Genomic DNA, 16,418 nt, shown 5'->3' with positions numbered 1-16,418 from the left:
GGTAAAGGTCGTTCCAGTTCTGTCTTTTTCTTGCGCATCCACCCAGCCAACTGTGGTCGACTGATTTTGTTGGGAACTCGCTGACCACGCTCTTCTTCCTCGCGGCCGGCAACATCTCCGTCGTGGTAGCGCCGTCGTGGCCAGCGCTCTACGGTGAGCCTCTGACCTTATGCTCCAATGTCCCAGGGTCACAACTATCCATGTTACAATTGTGGAAGGACTGGTCATTTCTCTAGGGAATGTCCATATCCCAGGCAGGCTAATCAAAATTATCAGAAGGCCCCTGCCAATCAACAACAGGGTCAGGCACCAAATAAGAACCCCAATCAGAATGCTTAGAAGGGCAAAGATGAGAGAAAGACAGGACGGGTGTTCTATATTCAAGCTGGAGAAATTCTGGAAGGGGAGCCAGTGATGATGGGTATGTTTCCTGTTGCCAATCACCCTGCAGTTATACTTTTTGATTCTGGCGCATCACATTCATTCATCAATAGAACATTTGTGGTAAAGCATGAAATTTTAATTGGGGCAACAAAGGAAAATTTCTTTATACAGTCGCTCGGGGGACGTCTGTGTACTAAGGAAATGGTATACCAGGTACCCATAAACCTGGGTGGGCATATTTTTCCCACTACCATGATTATCCTTAAGGATCAGGATATAAATGTAATCTTAGGAATGAATTGGATGTATCAGCATAAGGCTATTATAGATGCTTTGAATAGAACTTTAAGGGTAAGTTTGCCTGATAGTACTTCTCAACTTCTCATCCAACTTCCAACCTTAAGAAGATCAGTGGGCAAGATTTGTGCAACTGCTGTCAAAGAAATTAGAGATATCCTGGTAGTGTGTGAATTTCTAGATGTGTTTCCTGAAGATTTACCCGGTCTACCACCTGATAGGGATGTACAGTTTAACATAGAGTTGCAACCTAGAACAGCTCCGATTTCTCAGAGAGCTTATAGGATGCCACCTAAGGAATTGGCTGAGTTAAAGACTCAGTTACAAGAATTGATTGAGAAGGGGTTTATCCAACCTAGTTCATCACCTTAGGGATGTCCGGTAATTTTTGTGAAAAAGAAAGATGAGACTCTGAGGTTATGTGTCGACTATCGTCCGTTGAATGAAGTGACCATCAAGAATAAGTATCCATTACCTCGGATATATTTGCTTTTTGATCAATTGGCCGGAGCAAAAGTTTTCTCCAAGATAGATTTGAGGTCAGGATATCACCAAATCAAGATAAAGCCTGAAGATATTCCCAAAACGATATTTACCATAAGATATGGATTATATGAATACTTGGTAATGTCTTTTGGTTTGACAAATGCTCTAGCTCATTTTATGTATCTGATGAATTCAGTATTCATGCCTGAGCTAGACAAGTTTGTAGTGGTGTTTATTGATGACATTCTAGTATATTCCAAGAATAAGAAAGAACATGCAGAACATCTCAGAATTGTTCTGACCCGCTTGAGAGAACATCAACTATATGCCAAATTCAGCAAATGTGATTTCTGGCTTAAGGAAGTACAATTTCTTAGACATGTCTTGTCAGCTAAAGGCGTTGCAGTTGATCCAAGCAAAGTGAAAGATGTGCTTGATTGGAAACCGCCAGCCACAGTTCATCAAGTTCAGAGTTTTCTAGGATTGGCGGGGTATTACCGTTGGTTTATTCCAGATTTCTCTAAAGTATCAAAGTCCATAACTGAATTGTTGAAGAACCAAGTTAGTTGTTTGGTCATCTGATTGTGAGGAGGCTTTCCAGACTTTGAAGAGATTATTGACTACTGCACCAGTATTAGCCCAACCTGATATAGAGAAGCCGTTTGATGTTTATTGTGATGCTTCAGGTATTGGTATTGGATGTGTGTTGATGCAAGAAGGCCAAGTCATTGCCTATGCGTCCAGGCAACTTAAGCAACATGAAGAACACTATCCGACTCATGATCTGGAGTTAGCAGCTGTGGTTCATGCTCTGAAGATTTGGCGGCATTACCTACTTGGTAATACGTGCCATATGTATACAGACCATAAAAGCTTAAAGTATATCTTTACTTAGTCAGAATTGAACATGCGACAAAGAAGATGGTTAGAACTGATTAAGGATTGTGACTTGGAAGTACATTATCACCCCGGTAAGGCAAATATAGTTGCAGATGCCCTTAGTCGCAAAAGTTATTGCAATTGTCTGGCAGTGAGAACAATGGGTTTGACTTTGTGCCAAGAAATGGAGAAATTGGATGTAGAAGTAATTCAACAAGGTAGCTTGACCAACATAATTGTTGAAGCCACTATTCGAGATCAAGTTGCTGCTGCTCAGAAGGAAAACAAGGGTATAGCCCATATCAAGGAAAGAGTCAAGAATGGAAAAGCAGAATGCTTTAGCATAGATGATGAAGGTGTGTTATGGTTCAAGGATCGCCTGGTGGTACCAAAAGTTCCTGAGTTGCTGCAGTCAATTCTAGAAGAGGCACATGCTACTAGGTTATCTATCCATCCGGGAAGCAACAAGATGTACCATGACTTGAAGCAAAGATTCTGGTGGACTAAAACGAAAATAGAGATTGCTAGATATATAGTAAAGTGTGATACTTGTCAAAAGGTGAAAGCTATACATTTGAGGTCTGCTGGTGAATTACAACCATTACCTATTCCATCTTGGAAGTGGGAGGACATAAGTATGGACTTTATTGTTGGTCTACCCAAGACATCAAAGGGATTTAACTCAGTATGGGTTATTGTAGATCGACTCACTAAGTCAGCACATTTTCTTCCTGTCAAGACTATATATCCTATGATCCAATATGCCAAGATGTACTTAGCAAGAATCATGAGCTTGCATGGAGTACCAAAGACCATAGTGTCAGATAGGGGTACCCAGTTTGTCTCCAACTTTTGGAAACACTTACATGCTTCGTTAGGTACCAAACTTCTATACAGTACAACTTATCATCCCCAGACTGATGGTCAGACTAAAAGAGTCAATCAAGTACTTGAAGATATGTTAAGATGTTGTGTTCTTAACTATTCCAAAAAGTGGGATGAATGTCTGCCTTTGGCCGAGTTCTCATACAACAATAGTTATCAGGAAAGCATTAGAATGGCTCCATTTGAAGCACTCTATGGTCGTAGGTGCAGAACATCGCTGAGTTGGTCTGAGCCTGGAGAAAGAAGATTCTTTGGGGTTGACCTTGTGAGAGAAACAGAAGACAAGGTTAAGCAAATACAAAGTAATTTGAAGATAGCTCAATCCCGACAAAAGAGTTATGCGGATAAATGATGTAGACCATTGGTGTTTAACAAAGGAGATTTTGTATATCTGAAAGTATCACCAATGAAGGGAGTTACCCGTTTTGGTGTTAAAGGCAAGTTGGCACCTCGATATATTGGACCATATCAAATTTTGGAGAGGTATGGAAAAGTGGCATATCGCTTGAAATTACCTGAACATCTTGCAGCTGTACATGATGTGTTCCATGTTTCTCAATTGAAAAAGTGTCTCCGAGTGCCTGAGCAGAATGTTGAGGTTGAAGGAGTGGAACTTGAACCAGATTTGACTTATTCCGAATATCCTATCCGAGTTTTGGATCAAAAGGATCGTGTTACTCGAAGGAGGATAATCAAGTTCTATAAAATACAATGGAATCAACATTCAGAAGAGGAAGCTACTTGGGAATCAGAAGATTACTTGTTAGAAAAGTTTCCAGAGTTTCTAGTGTCTATATAGAATAGAGTAATGTTAGTTGAGCTCGGTTGTACAAGTTGTGTTTTGTAAAGGGACCTCAACTATTTTATGGACAAGTTCTGGATGTTTTTGGACTGACATATTTCCTTTTCCATTACTTACTCGATGGCTTTGAATCTCGGGGCGAGATTTCTTTTAGGGGGAAGGATTGTAACACGTCGGGTGTTTAAATACTAAAACCTGACATGTCATCATATGCATTGCAAAGCATTTGGCATTTGGTGAAAACTTTGAGATGCATACACTAAAACAAGTTTATATTTATGTGGTATGTGTTGAATTGTATTGTTTGACTCAAGTTCAAAGTTTGCTTGGATTTTTTTAAAATTTTCGAGAAACCCTGATTTTCAGCATTTAAATCCTACCCTGAAAACTCATTTCAAAATCTAAGCATATTTTGGGGTTGAGCCCAAAAGCAAAAGTGTAGAGCTTGACAAGTTATACAAAGTTTGTTTTTGGAGTTTTCAAAGTTGTTATGAAAAACTTGGAGTAATTCGAAAAGGCGTAATTCGTTAAATTTCCCCTATTCAAATTCAAAAGTTCATTTCAAAATCTAGACCGAATTTGGGGGTGGTTATAAAAGAAAAGTTGTAGAACTTTTGATTTTGAACAACTTTTATTTTTGGAGATTTTTTAGTTGTTACAAAAATTTGGGAGTAATTTGAGTTTCAAACTGGATGGCAATTTTGTAAATTCGATGAACAGTGTTCACCGCTCTTGCTACATGACCGGCGACCATCTTCGGCGTTCCAGGCGCGCGCGTGGCGGCCTTGGCTTCGCGCTGGCGCGGGAAAGACTCCACCATGGCTTCTCCTTGCTTCCTTGGCCGTCCTATAAAGCTCTGGAGCAGTCGCCGTTCTTTTTTTTTCCTTGCTCTGTTTTCCAGTCACCGACGCCATAGCTCCGGCGAGCTCGCATCGTCTCCCTAGTGCCGTTGCCGTCTCGGTAAAGGCCGTTCCAGTTCTGTCTTTTTCTTGCGCATCCACCCAGCCAACTGTGGTCGACTGATTTTGTTGGGAACTCACTGACCACGCTCTTCTTCCTCGCGGTCGGCAACATCTCCGTCGTGGTAGCGCCGTCGTGGCCAGCGCTCTACGGTGAGCCTCTGACCTTGTGAAGCCTTGTTTCAGCTTCTTCGTGATGCTGTGGTGCTTCGTGCCTAGTTGATTGACCGTTTTGTCTACCGCAGTAGCCGAAACATCGCCGTCGTCGTGGCTTGCTCCGCCGTGGTTGCTGTACACGTCGACCCATCTCTCCGTTGGTCCTCCGGCTCGGTCTTCGACTCCAGCGTGATCGGGGTGAGCCCCTGAGTCTTTCTGGGCCATTTGTTTAGTCGCTACCGGCCTTGTTTCACCAGCATAGCGCAGCCATGCCACCGTGTCCGCCATGGCTGTCGGCAAGCTCGTGCACCGATGCAATTAGTCTCGATAGTACACTCAATCGATGCGGGGTGATGACGGGAGTGTGTTGGTACTTTCGCTGTTGCCGTTGGTCTCACCGACAGCGAGAAATCGCCGGTCAGCGCCATCGTTGCCGTAGTCAGTGCGGGAGGAAGGGGATGATAGGTGGGGTCAAGGTGTCAGTGACTCAGTGATTTCAAAATGGTTTTTTCTATTTTCATATTTGAATGAATAGTGTCTATTTTTGTTATTTTTGTATAGATTTATTTAGAGCTTCAAAAATTATGAAAATTTTTGTGTGACTTCTCTGTGATGTATAATATTTAATAAAAATATGAAATGTTGTTTTTCAGTACTTTTTGAATGTGATAAAAATTGCTTAAGTTATTAATAAATGAATTTCCATGATTTTTCTAGGCTTATTTAATTGTCCAAAAATTATGAAATTTGTTTTGTCACTTACTTATCATGTAATGAACATTTACAAAAATTTTGAGGTCAATTGGAACAAGTTGATTTATTTCATAATTCTTAATTAATTAATTAATTCATAAAAGCAAATAGTAACCTTTAGTGATTTAGGTTTTGTTTGCATTTTTGATTGAGTGATGTCCTTGGGTCATTAGTTGGTAATGATCTTTGGCGATTGATGTAAGTAGTATGAAAAAGATTTGGTTAGTTTGACTTATAACTGTACCGCGAAAGAAAATTGTATTCAAATTGCTAATTTTTGCATCCATCATCGAGCATCATGTTTCATATTCTGCATCATATTAAACACGGCATTGTTACTACGTGTAGTGAACGAAGGTGAACACGTAGTAGTTAATCAAGTTGCGGAGAAGGTTAATCCGTCTGTTGAGGTCGGATCGAATACTTGTGAAACGTCGTAGGAACCGGACTTTTCCGTCAACGAAGGCAAGCCCCGGATGCATACAACCCTACCTTGTATTTTTCAAATTGATTTCGCTTTTGCTTCTTTTTACTGCATTAAGTGATTAGGAGTCAAGTACAAACCAAATTGGTACATTACCAACCTTGTTATTCTATATTTACCATATTACTAGTTTTAAATTTGTATATGCCTAGTTTTGCTTAGCTATGCGTAGAACGATGAAAGTCGGGTGATTACCTGTCACCTGCGAACTTTAAATGGAACTTTGGTTAATTATGTTAACATGTGATATGGGAATGTGGAGTAATAAATCTAGACCGGGCGGACTCGGTGCGTGTGAGCCACAAGACATGGAGGTCTTGTGAGCGGGTTCTTTCCGCCTGTGTCGATTAAGGTCCGTCCGTTGTTGAATTGCATGAGGTGAGACTTTGTACTACTAACCACATACTCCGGTAAGCCTTAACTTGGCTATTCTATTACGAGAATGGCTACTCACGCACTGGGAGTGGAGAGATGGCGAGAGTAGCGTGTACCCACGTGGCCATAGGCTAGATTGGTGGAGTAGTATATTCTCGGGTGGCGCGGATCCGTTCTTGTTCTAGAGGATCTGAGTGCAGGTTGGTATATGTAGGTCGAGGACCTGCATATGTCGTGTGGTCTGGAATTCCCAGCTGGGTTTTAATCGGTTCGAATCGTCGTTGCTCATCGGTTATGGAGACTCAACTCACTGTTCATCATCATAGTATTAATAACTGGAACTTGAGAAAGGTTTGCGAAAGAGATTGATATGAAGTTCATGATCTCATTACGGATCATGGCATATTCATATGTGGTACTTATAAAGTTTTACCTTTGAAGTAAAGAATTTTGTTAAAGAGTGTCGAGGACCTAATACCAGGGTACCCCAGAAGGTGGAGCCGATAACCACCGAATGTGAAAAACCTCTGGAAGCATAAGGGCGCCATGTCATCCCTTGTTCAAGTGATGGGAGTTCGGTTCCGCCTCGCCCGACACCTTTGGGACGGGCTTAGTCTCGCCCGAGGGTCGAGGGATAAACTCCGTCTCGCCCGACGCCTTTAGGGCGGGCTCGGTCTCGCCCGAGGGCTGAGGGATGGATTCCGTCTCGCCCGACCCCGGAGGAGCGGGGTCAGCCTCACCCGACGCCTTTGTGGGATAACCCTGCCTCGCCCAAAGGCTCAAGGCTAATCTTCGTCTCGCCCGACGCCTATAGGGCGGGCTCGGTCTCGCCCGAGGGCTGAGGGATGGATTCCGCCTCGCCCGATCCCAGAGGGATGGGGTTAGTCTCGCCCAAGAGATAGGGATTGGTCTCCGTCTCACCCGACGTCCAAAAACGAGCCTCGCCCTGGTCGATATCTGTACCTCATAATAATGGGTACAGGACGAGACAAGACGTTCGGGTCAACCATGGCTCCAAGGGCCATACCCTGCGCCCTGGCAGGAAAAGGACTGCCGGGGAACGACGGGACTGATGCTTTAGACCCTTCCGGGCGCCGCAGAACCTAAAAGGCATTGCAGGTGCGTGCATCCCGCCCTGTAGAGTTGTAGGCGCCGCCTTCAGCTCTGGGACACGGAACCCGACGAAGATATACGACAACCGCTACGCTCCACGAAAGGATTTGCTATCTCCACGAATGACGGATATTCCGTCACCACGCTGTGGACCTGAGGGAGCGACGCCCGCTTCCCGACCCCTCAGGCCCACCTTGTCAGAAGGCCTTAGCCACGGCGCTACATCGACCCTCGACCCCGCGTTCCTCCAACGAGGACTCATGGGAACCAAAAGGCGTGCGGAGCAAGGCTAGGGGAGGCTCATAAGTCAAAACCACTGTACTACAGCCCATACCCTGCGTAGGGCAGCATTCTGTAAACTAACCTGACATCCTACAGAGACATCGACAACATTATAAGCACTTATCTTCCTTCGCACTGAAGGACCTGACCGGGTAGACGTGAGCCACAAGACTAAGTAGAGTACGCGTCCTAGAGCCCTCACCCTTGTAAAGCCAGCCCCTTCATCTATAAAAGGGGATGCGCTTCCTCCATCAAGGAAGACCCCGAAAAATAGGACCGAACAAGAGAACGCACTCATACGCACAGTCAAGCGGCTACGAAGCTCTTGACCACCTTTCAACCCTTCCATCAGAGACTTGGGACCAGTCCCTCTCTCGATAGTTTGTACCCCTTACTACAGACCGTTCACGGTGCTAATAACACAAGCAGCAGCAAACTGGACGTAGGGACATTCCGCCCGAACCAGTATAAATCTTGTGTCCTTTAGCGCACCATCCGAGCCTAACGCACATTACTATAAATTCACTTGCCGGTGCTTGTACAAAACACCGACAAAGAGCTTTTACGCAAAAGAACTTTGATTATTGTTAAAGCCATACCTTGAATCCCATGAGCCGGCATTCCTGAGTTCTATCAATTTTATTTCGGTTAAGTCTTGTTGAGTCCTTTTGTACTCAGGGTTCGTTGACCCTTGTTGTAGGTGAGCCTCATGAGCAGATCTATTTTGGATCGTGCTGCATGACGGTTGTTCCTTGTGATGACGATGAGAAGTAAATATGTGGCCTTGGGCAGGGCAGTTTCATTGTGTGTTTTGTACTATATTATAATGCCACTCCACTATTTCATTTTGTAATAATCATCGAACTTAGTTGTGAGGTTTGAAGCTACTATTTTGTAAATTATGTTATAATAAGACTTCCGCTGTTTTTAGTCTGGTGTAGATATTTGAATAAATGTTGTAATACTGCAATGACTTTGTAACGTGATCCTGCTCGGAAATCGTGGATGATTCGGGGTTCACCGAGGACACCCAACAATCTTCTTAAGTTACCGGAAACATATGCACAGATGTCAAAGGTCGTCGTCGGACAGTGACAGGTGCATGTGGGCCCTATAATTTAGTAGGTTCTGCCACAGCCACCCCTGCTGTAAGTAATATGCGTACTACTACTCGCTCTTTATTTACTATCCCTCACCAATCGCCCGGAGGGAATGTACCACCCATGCCACAAACGACATACGATCGGTTCCCCTACAGCCTCGCGGCCTCCGTGGATGCACACGCTTGGGGGGCTCCAAAGGATGCTGGCACCATCCCCCCTCACGTCCGAGTTCATGGGAGTGGCGGGCTACGTTCCTGCCATTTCCCACAAACTCCCGGATGGTGATGGCGAGAGCGACGGTTCCAGCATCGGTGACATGGCGCCCCGCCACTGTCCGTCCCAGGAGTGCGCTATGGCGGATGCTCTGGGACAACTGCCAGTGGTTGCGGAGTCTGTGCAAACTCACACCCCTCCGGACCCACATACGGGAGCCCTCGCATCTGCGCAAGCACACGCTGAGGAATTACGACAACGACGGCAGAATCAGTCGCCGCCTGCACCGGTGCCGTCAGTACAGCATGTTGCGCCCCATGCGCCTGGCCCGGCGGGTGGCTCCCAGGGTCGCGCTCGTCAAGTTCAGCATGACATCATGAGCGAGGGGAACGATGTCCCACAATTTGCCCGGGCCGGCCAGAATATCGCTGCTGTAGCAATGCTTCTTCGCGGTGTTCCCGAGCCCGTCGACCCTCAGGAGCGGGCGGTCTACCGGAACCTTTGGGTTCTAGTAGAGGCCGCCGCTGTCCAATAGGCAGAAAGCTCCACATCGCGACTCCGACCCGCGCCCTCCCCTCCAGTGGGACGGGGACGCACCAGCCGGATTGATCTGTTCGCTCGCCGCCACAGCCAGCAGGCTCGACTCGAGGAGCGGCAGCCGCGCCACGGTCCAACCAGGCGCCTGCTCCACACCGACTGCACCAGGACGCTCGTAGCATCACTAGCAACCATCGTCGGGCCCAACACGGCAACAACGTCCGCCATACGGCAGCAGGCGACATGGACCCTGGCTGAACCATCGAGGGAAGCGGTGAAACGCGCCCCAGGCACGATCTCCGGTTGGATGACCGGAGCCCCAGCCCTGAGGGCCCGGGGCCATGGGCCTTCAGCCGGTGCATCCGGAGAGCACTGTTCCCACAGCATTTTTGGCCTCCCACCAACATCACCAAATACACCGAGGAGACAAACCCAGGCATTTGGCTCGAAGACTTCTGGCTCGCCTGTCAAGCCGGAGGAGTGGATGATGACTTTTTCATCATCCAATATCTTCCCATTTTGCGTGGGGGAACATGTTCGGGCATGGCTCGAATTCCTTCCACACGACAGCATCCGTGACTGGGCAGACCTCAAGAGGGTCTTCGTCGGGAATTTCTAGGTGATGTATGTCCGCCCGGGAAACTCCTTGGACCTCAAGAGCTGCCAGCAGGAGCCCAGCAAATCCCTACGGGATTACATCTACAGGTTTTCCCAACATTGTAACTCCCTCCCTGATGTCGTCGACGCAGACGTCATCAGTGCTTTCCTCTCCGGGACAAACTGTGAGTCCTTGATCCACAAGCTTGGTTGCCTAAAACCCCGCACCACCCACGATCTGCTCGACGTCGCCACCAACCACACCTCTAGCGAGGAGGCGGTCGGAGCGGTCTTCAGTGGAGGTCGGGACAAAGGCAAGCACAAGCGCGCGGATCTAGATGAAGGCCCCTCCACTTAGAGGGGTAAGAAGAACAGGAAGGATCGGCACCGGTCGGACGACACCGCGTTGATTGCTGCAGCTGATCATACACCCAAGCAGCCCCAACAGGGACTGCCTGACCACTTCAACAAACTCATGGATGGTTCATGCCCCAATCACGCCTATCCCATGAAACACCTCTACAAGGACTGTGAGCTCCTCAAACGTTTCCTCCAATAGGCCGGCGCGCCAAAGGAGGGGGACAGCAAGGAGCCGGCAGTCAAGAGGGGTGGCGTGGTAGGCAAGGATGGGGATGGTTTCCCTGAACCTGAGGAGTGCATCATGATCTTCAGCGGGTCCAATGCCATCTGGTCCAAACGCCAGCATAAGATACGCTACATGGAGGCGTGCACCACCGAAACGGCCGTCCCCTCCTTTCTTAGCTGGTCGGAATCCCCGATCACCTTTGATCAGAGGGACCATCCCTCCTACCTCGCGAGACCGGGATGCTACCCGCTCGTCATTGACCCCATTGTCTGCAAGAAGCGACTCACTAAGGTGCTAATGGATGGAGGCAGCGGTTTCAACATCCTGTACGTCGACACCCTCGATGCCATGCGCATCCCCTGATCGGAGCTCCGCCTAGCGGGCTCCCCCTTCCATGGGATAATCCCGGGAGCATAGGCATACTCGCTCAGATAGATCGATCTGCCCATCATGTTTGGCAACCAGGCCAACTTTCACTCAGTGGTCCTCACCTTTGAAGTGGTAGACTTTCCGGGGTCCTAACACGCCCTCTTGGGGAGGCCATGCTACGCAAGATTCATGGTGATCCCCAACTACACCTACCTCAAGCTGAAGATGCCGAGACCAAACAGTGTCATCACAGTGAGTAGCACCTTCTCACACACCTTCGAGTGCGACCACGAGCACTACAAGCTCGCCACCGTGGTCGTCAACTCATCCGAGCTCCTACAGCCCGGGGAGTCGTCAACCCCAGCAGTCCTAGACAGCAACAAACCAACCTTCTCAATGGCCTTCCGCCCGCTTGAGGAAACCAAGGCGGTGGGTATCGACCCCACCAACCCAGCCAAGATGGTGCGAATCGGGACCCAGCTCCCAGCCCAGTAGGAATGCGAGGTCATCGACTTCCTATGCAACAATCACGATGTCTTCGCATGGCGGCCTTCTGACATGCCGACGATACCACGGGAAGTCGCTGAGCACGCGCTATGCTTTATCCCGGGCTCAAGGCCCACCAAGCAATGCCTATGTCGTTTCGACAATGAGAGGCGTAGGGCCATAGGCGAAGAGATCGCCAAGCTCCTAGCAACCGGATTCATCAGGGAGGTTTTCCACTCCGACTGGCTCGCCAATCCCGTCCTTATCAAAAAGAAGACCGGGAAGTGGAGAATGTGCGTCGATTACACCGGACTTAATAAAGCGTGCCCGAAGGATCACTTTCCTTTACCACGCATAGACCAGATAATTGACTCCACCTCGGGTTGCGAGATCCTCTCCTTTCTGGATGCCTACTCAGGCTATCACCAGATCGTGATGAAAGATTCTGATCAGCTCACAACCTTGTTTATCACCCCGTATGGTTCGTACTGCTACGTAACCATGCCTTTCGGTCTGAAGAACGCTAGCGCCACCTACTAAAGGTGCATGCAGCAATGCTTCGCCGACCAAATTGACCCGCCTAATCAGCCTGACCAGGCTGAACAGTTGAAACCAACAATTGTCGTCTATGTTGATGACATAGTGGTCAAAACAGCTTAAGCTTGCGACCTGATCGCAAACTTGGCCGCAACGTTCGCGAACCTCTGAAGGTTCAACATCAAGCTAAATCCCAAAAAATGTGTTTTTGGGGTTCCAAGGGGAAAGCTACTTGGATACATCGTATCCGAGCATGGCATTGAAGCCAACCCCGAAAAAATCACGGCCATCTCCAACATGGGTCCCATACACAACGTAAAAGGCGTACAAAGGCTCACCGGCTGCCTGGTCGCCCTTAGTCGCTTCATCTCCCGGCTCGGTGAACGGGGGCTACCACTTTATAAGCTCCTCAAAAAGACAGACACCTTTGTCTAGACTGAGGCAACCCAATAGGCTCTCGAAAGCCTCAAAACATCCCTGATGTCAACCCTGATCCTCGTCGCTCCTGAACAGGGAGAACCCCTCCTCCTTTACGTCGTGGCAAGTAACCCAGTGGTGAGTGCCACCCTGTCGTCGAAAGGGAGGAACCGGGATGCCAGCTTAAGGTACAGCGGCCCATGTACTTCGTTGGAGAAGTACTTACCGACCCCAAGGTCCGATACCCCTAGGTGCAGAAACTCCTATACGCCGTGCTAATGGCCACCAGGAAGCTCCTACACTACTTCACCGACCACGAAGTCACAGTCGTCACTTCATACCCACTCGGAGACATCATCCGCAATCGTGACGCCATGGGACGAATCTCTAAGTGGGCCCTTGAACTCATGGGCCATGACATCAGGTATACCACCCGCACCGTAATTAAGTCTTAGGCTCTCATGGATTTTGTCGCCGAATGGATGGAGGTCCAGCTACCGGCCCAGGACGTCTCCCACGAGTACTGGACAATGTACTTCGATGGGTCCGTAATGGCGCCCGGCTCGGGGGCTGGAGTAGTTCTGATCTCCCTAGATGGGAGTAGGCTCTGCTACGCCATCCATCTCCACTTTTCAGCTTCAAACAACGCCGTGGAATACGAGGCCCTTATCAATGGACTACGCATTGCCATCAAGCTCGGCGCTACGCGACTCTACGTCCGCGGCGACTCAGAACTAGTTGTTGATCAGGTCATGAAGGAGTCCTCCTGCAAAAGTCCCCTCATGACAGCATACTGCCAAGAGGTGCGTAAACTCGAGGACAAATTCCAGGGAATCGAACTGCATCACGTCCCTCGAAGGGACAACGACGCCACCGATTTCCTCGCAAAACTGGCCGCCAGGCGAGATCCGTCCCTGAGCGGAGTCTTCATCAACGATGGCCACGAGTCATCCACCCGCATCCTGGAAGGTCTGACCCAGACATGCCCCGATGGCCAGCCGGCGCTCGGGGGCTCTGATCCTAGTACCTCTATAACGACGTCACTCGCGGACGTCGCTGTATTGGCACTCGTTCAAACTGATTGGCGAGTACCACTAGTCGCCTACCTCCTCGAGGAGGTTCTCCCACCTAAAAGAACTGAAGCCCGATAAATCGCTCAACACGCCAACACCTTCATCGTGCTCGGTGATGAACTCTACAAACAAAGTTCGTCAGGAGTGCTCATGAAGTGCGTTCCCGCCAGCCGAGGAAAACAGATCCTCCTCGAGGTCCATTCTGGGATCTGCGGGCATCATGTGGCCCCAAGGTCCCTGGTCGGAAAAACCTTTCACTAAGGTTTTTACTGGCCCACCGCGCTACAAGATGCAGAGGAAGTCACCCGCAGGTGTGAAGGATGCCAGTTCTACGCTCGGCAAACCCATTTACCATTGCAAGAGCTCCAAACCATCCCAATCACCTAGCCATTCGTGGTCTGGGGCCTCGACATGGTAGGACCTCTCAAGAAAGGTCCAGGTGGTTTTACTCACCTACTCATAGCAGTCGACAAGTTTACCAAATGGATAGAGGCCAAGCCCATCACCAATCTCCGCTCGGAAGAGGCGGTCAAATTCTTCCTCGACATCATCTATCGATTCAGCGTTCCTAACTGTATTATCACTGACCATGGAACTAACTTCACCAGAAAGAAGTTCCAAGACTTTAGCAATGGATACGGCATCTGAATCGATTGGGCTTCGGTCAGACATCCAGGAACTAACGGTCAGGTCGAACGCGTCAACGGCATGGTCCTCCAAGGACTCAAGTTGCGCATCTTTGACCAACTCAACAAACACGCCGGGTGGTGGGTTGCAGAGGTCCCAGCGATCCTCTAGAGCCTAAGAACAACCCCAAACCGATCCACGGGATTCACACCTTTCTTCCTGGCCTACGGAGAGGAAGCTGTGTTGCCCTCCGACCTCGACCACGACGCACCGAGAGTAAAAGCTTTCGACCGCGACTGAGCCGTGGTGGCTCAACAAGACGCAGTCGACCTGCTCGAAGAGTCCCGCGAGACAACCATCATCCGCTTCGCTCGCTATCAACAAACCCTCCGTAGGTACCACGAAAGGAAGATCAGAGGAAGGATTCTTGAAGTCGGTGATCTCATGCTTCGAAGGACCCAATCGACGAAGGAAAAACACAAGCTCTCTCCACCCTAGGAAGGACCCTATATGGTAACCAAAGTAATCCAACCGGCCACCTACCGACTGGAGGACAACAACGGCAATGTTCTCAACAGCACTTGGAACATTGAACAACTACGTCGTTTTTCCCTTAGAATAGGTCTAAACACCTTCGGTTAAAGCACATGCTCCTATAAGAGCACCCCCGTCCGAACACTTTCAACCTGGGTCGCTCGGGGGCTCCATAAATATACAAATATTGAGTATTGCCTCTCTTTCCCTTTACTTTCATATGGAGAAACTCCTTCTTACCCAAACGAAAGGGCAGTTTGTTCCTTTGATTTACCTTACGTAGCTTTACTTTAGAATGTTCTGACTGCTTGCACCCTGCCTTTTCCTACGGCTACGATCGGCCAAGCCTCGCGGGCCATGCCCCGGGCATGCGAAGTTGCAGCCCACGGAACAAACGGGTAGGTATAAGAGAGAAAGAAATTTAAAACAAAAGTATGCTAAGGGAGAACTAAGGAACGAAAGGGAACAAGCTTCCCCGAACAGAGCAACTCCATCACAAAAACAAAAACCGATTGCAGTCATTAAAACACACACGAACATTTTACATAGGGTTCCCCCCCATGAACTTAACCAATACATTTTCTACTATTACAAAAACTACTACGGCCACTCGACAACTTCACTTGAACGCCAGAAATCGCTCGGTTCCGTTCCTTCAAAACTTCAGCAAAACGCAACAGGTACCTCAAGAGCGTCGCACCTATAGATGCTCAGCAGAAGAACATGGAGCTCCTAACCTTCTTATGCAGTCAAGGCAGCTCCTAAGGGGGGCACTGCTACCGAGGTAAGGTCACCATGGCTGGAAGAAATCTCATCAAACTTTATGAACTGGCCAGCTTGAGTAGCTGTAGGCATGGAACCCTCCACCAGCATAGTCATGAGTAACCTCCCCTCCAACAAGGCTCGCCTAAAAAAGATCCACCAGAAAGTCTACACATGGCTAAATCCCGAAGGAGGCCTCGTAGACCAGATCCAGCGTCACCTCTAATCCGACATCACGCTCTGGGTTCGCAAAAGGAGCCGTAAGTCCTCCCCCTTGCTCACTCTTCCTCTCACTTAGGAACCACCACAACGTATAGGCACTCTCGGTGAGAAAGAAGAAGGAAGAGAGAGCGAGGAATCTCCGCCAGAAGAGACTACCAGACCTCCCTGAGTTGATCGAGTCACCTAGGAGGGACACCAGGCGACAGGTAAGGAGCAAAGCGATGCCTCATGCAGGCCATGCCGACTCCGTCTCAAACGACGAGCACGGGTTCCGGTCGGACATTTCCGACTAAAGCCCTCCAAGCCCCGTCACTCCAATCGTCAAGGTAAACGTTACCAAAACCCCCTCTATTTCATTACAAATTATTCATACATCCATACGTGCATTCATCTCATACGCCTGAACCCCCCGGACGGTTAGGGCATGAACCGCCCGGGGGCTCAGGAACTAAGCATCGCACGTGCAGCGAAATACACCAGAACGCTCCGTGTTGCGCCAC

This window comes from Miscanthus floridulus, chromosome 18 (assembly GCF_019320115.1).
Source record: "Miscanthus floridulus cultivar M001 chromosome 18, ASM1932011v1, whole genome shotgun sequence".
Lineage (NCBI taxonomy): Eukaryota > Viridiplantae > Streptophyta > Magnoliopsida > Poales > Poaceae > Miscanthus > Miscanthus floridulus.
The sequence above is the reverse complement of the archived record's forward strand: the minus strand, read 5'-3'. Positions refer to the sequence as shown.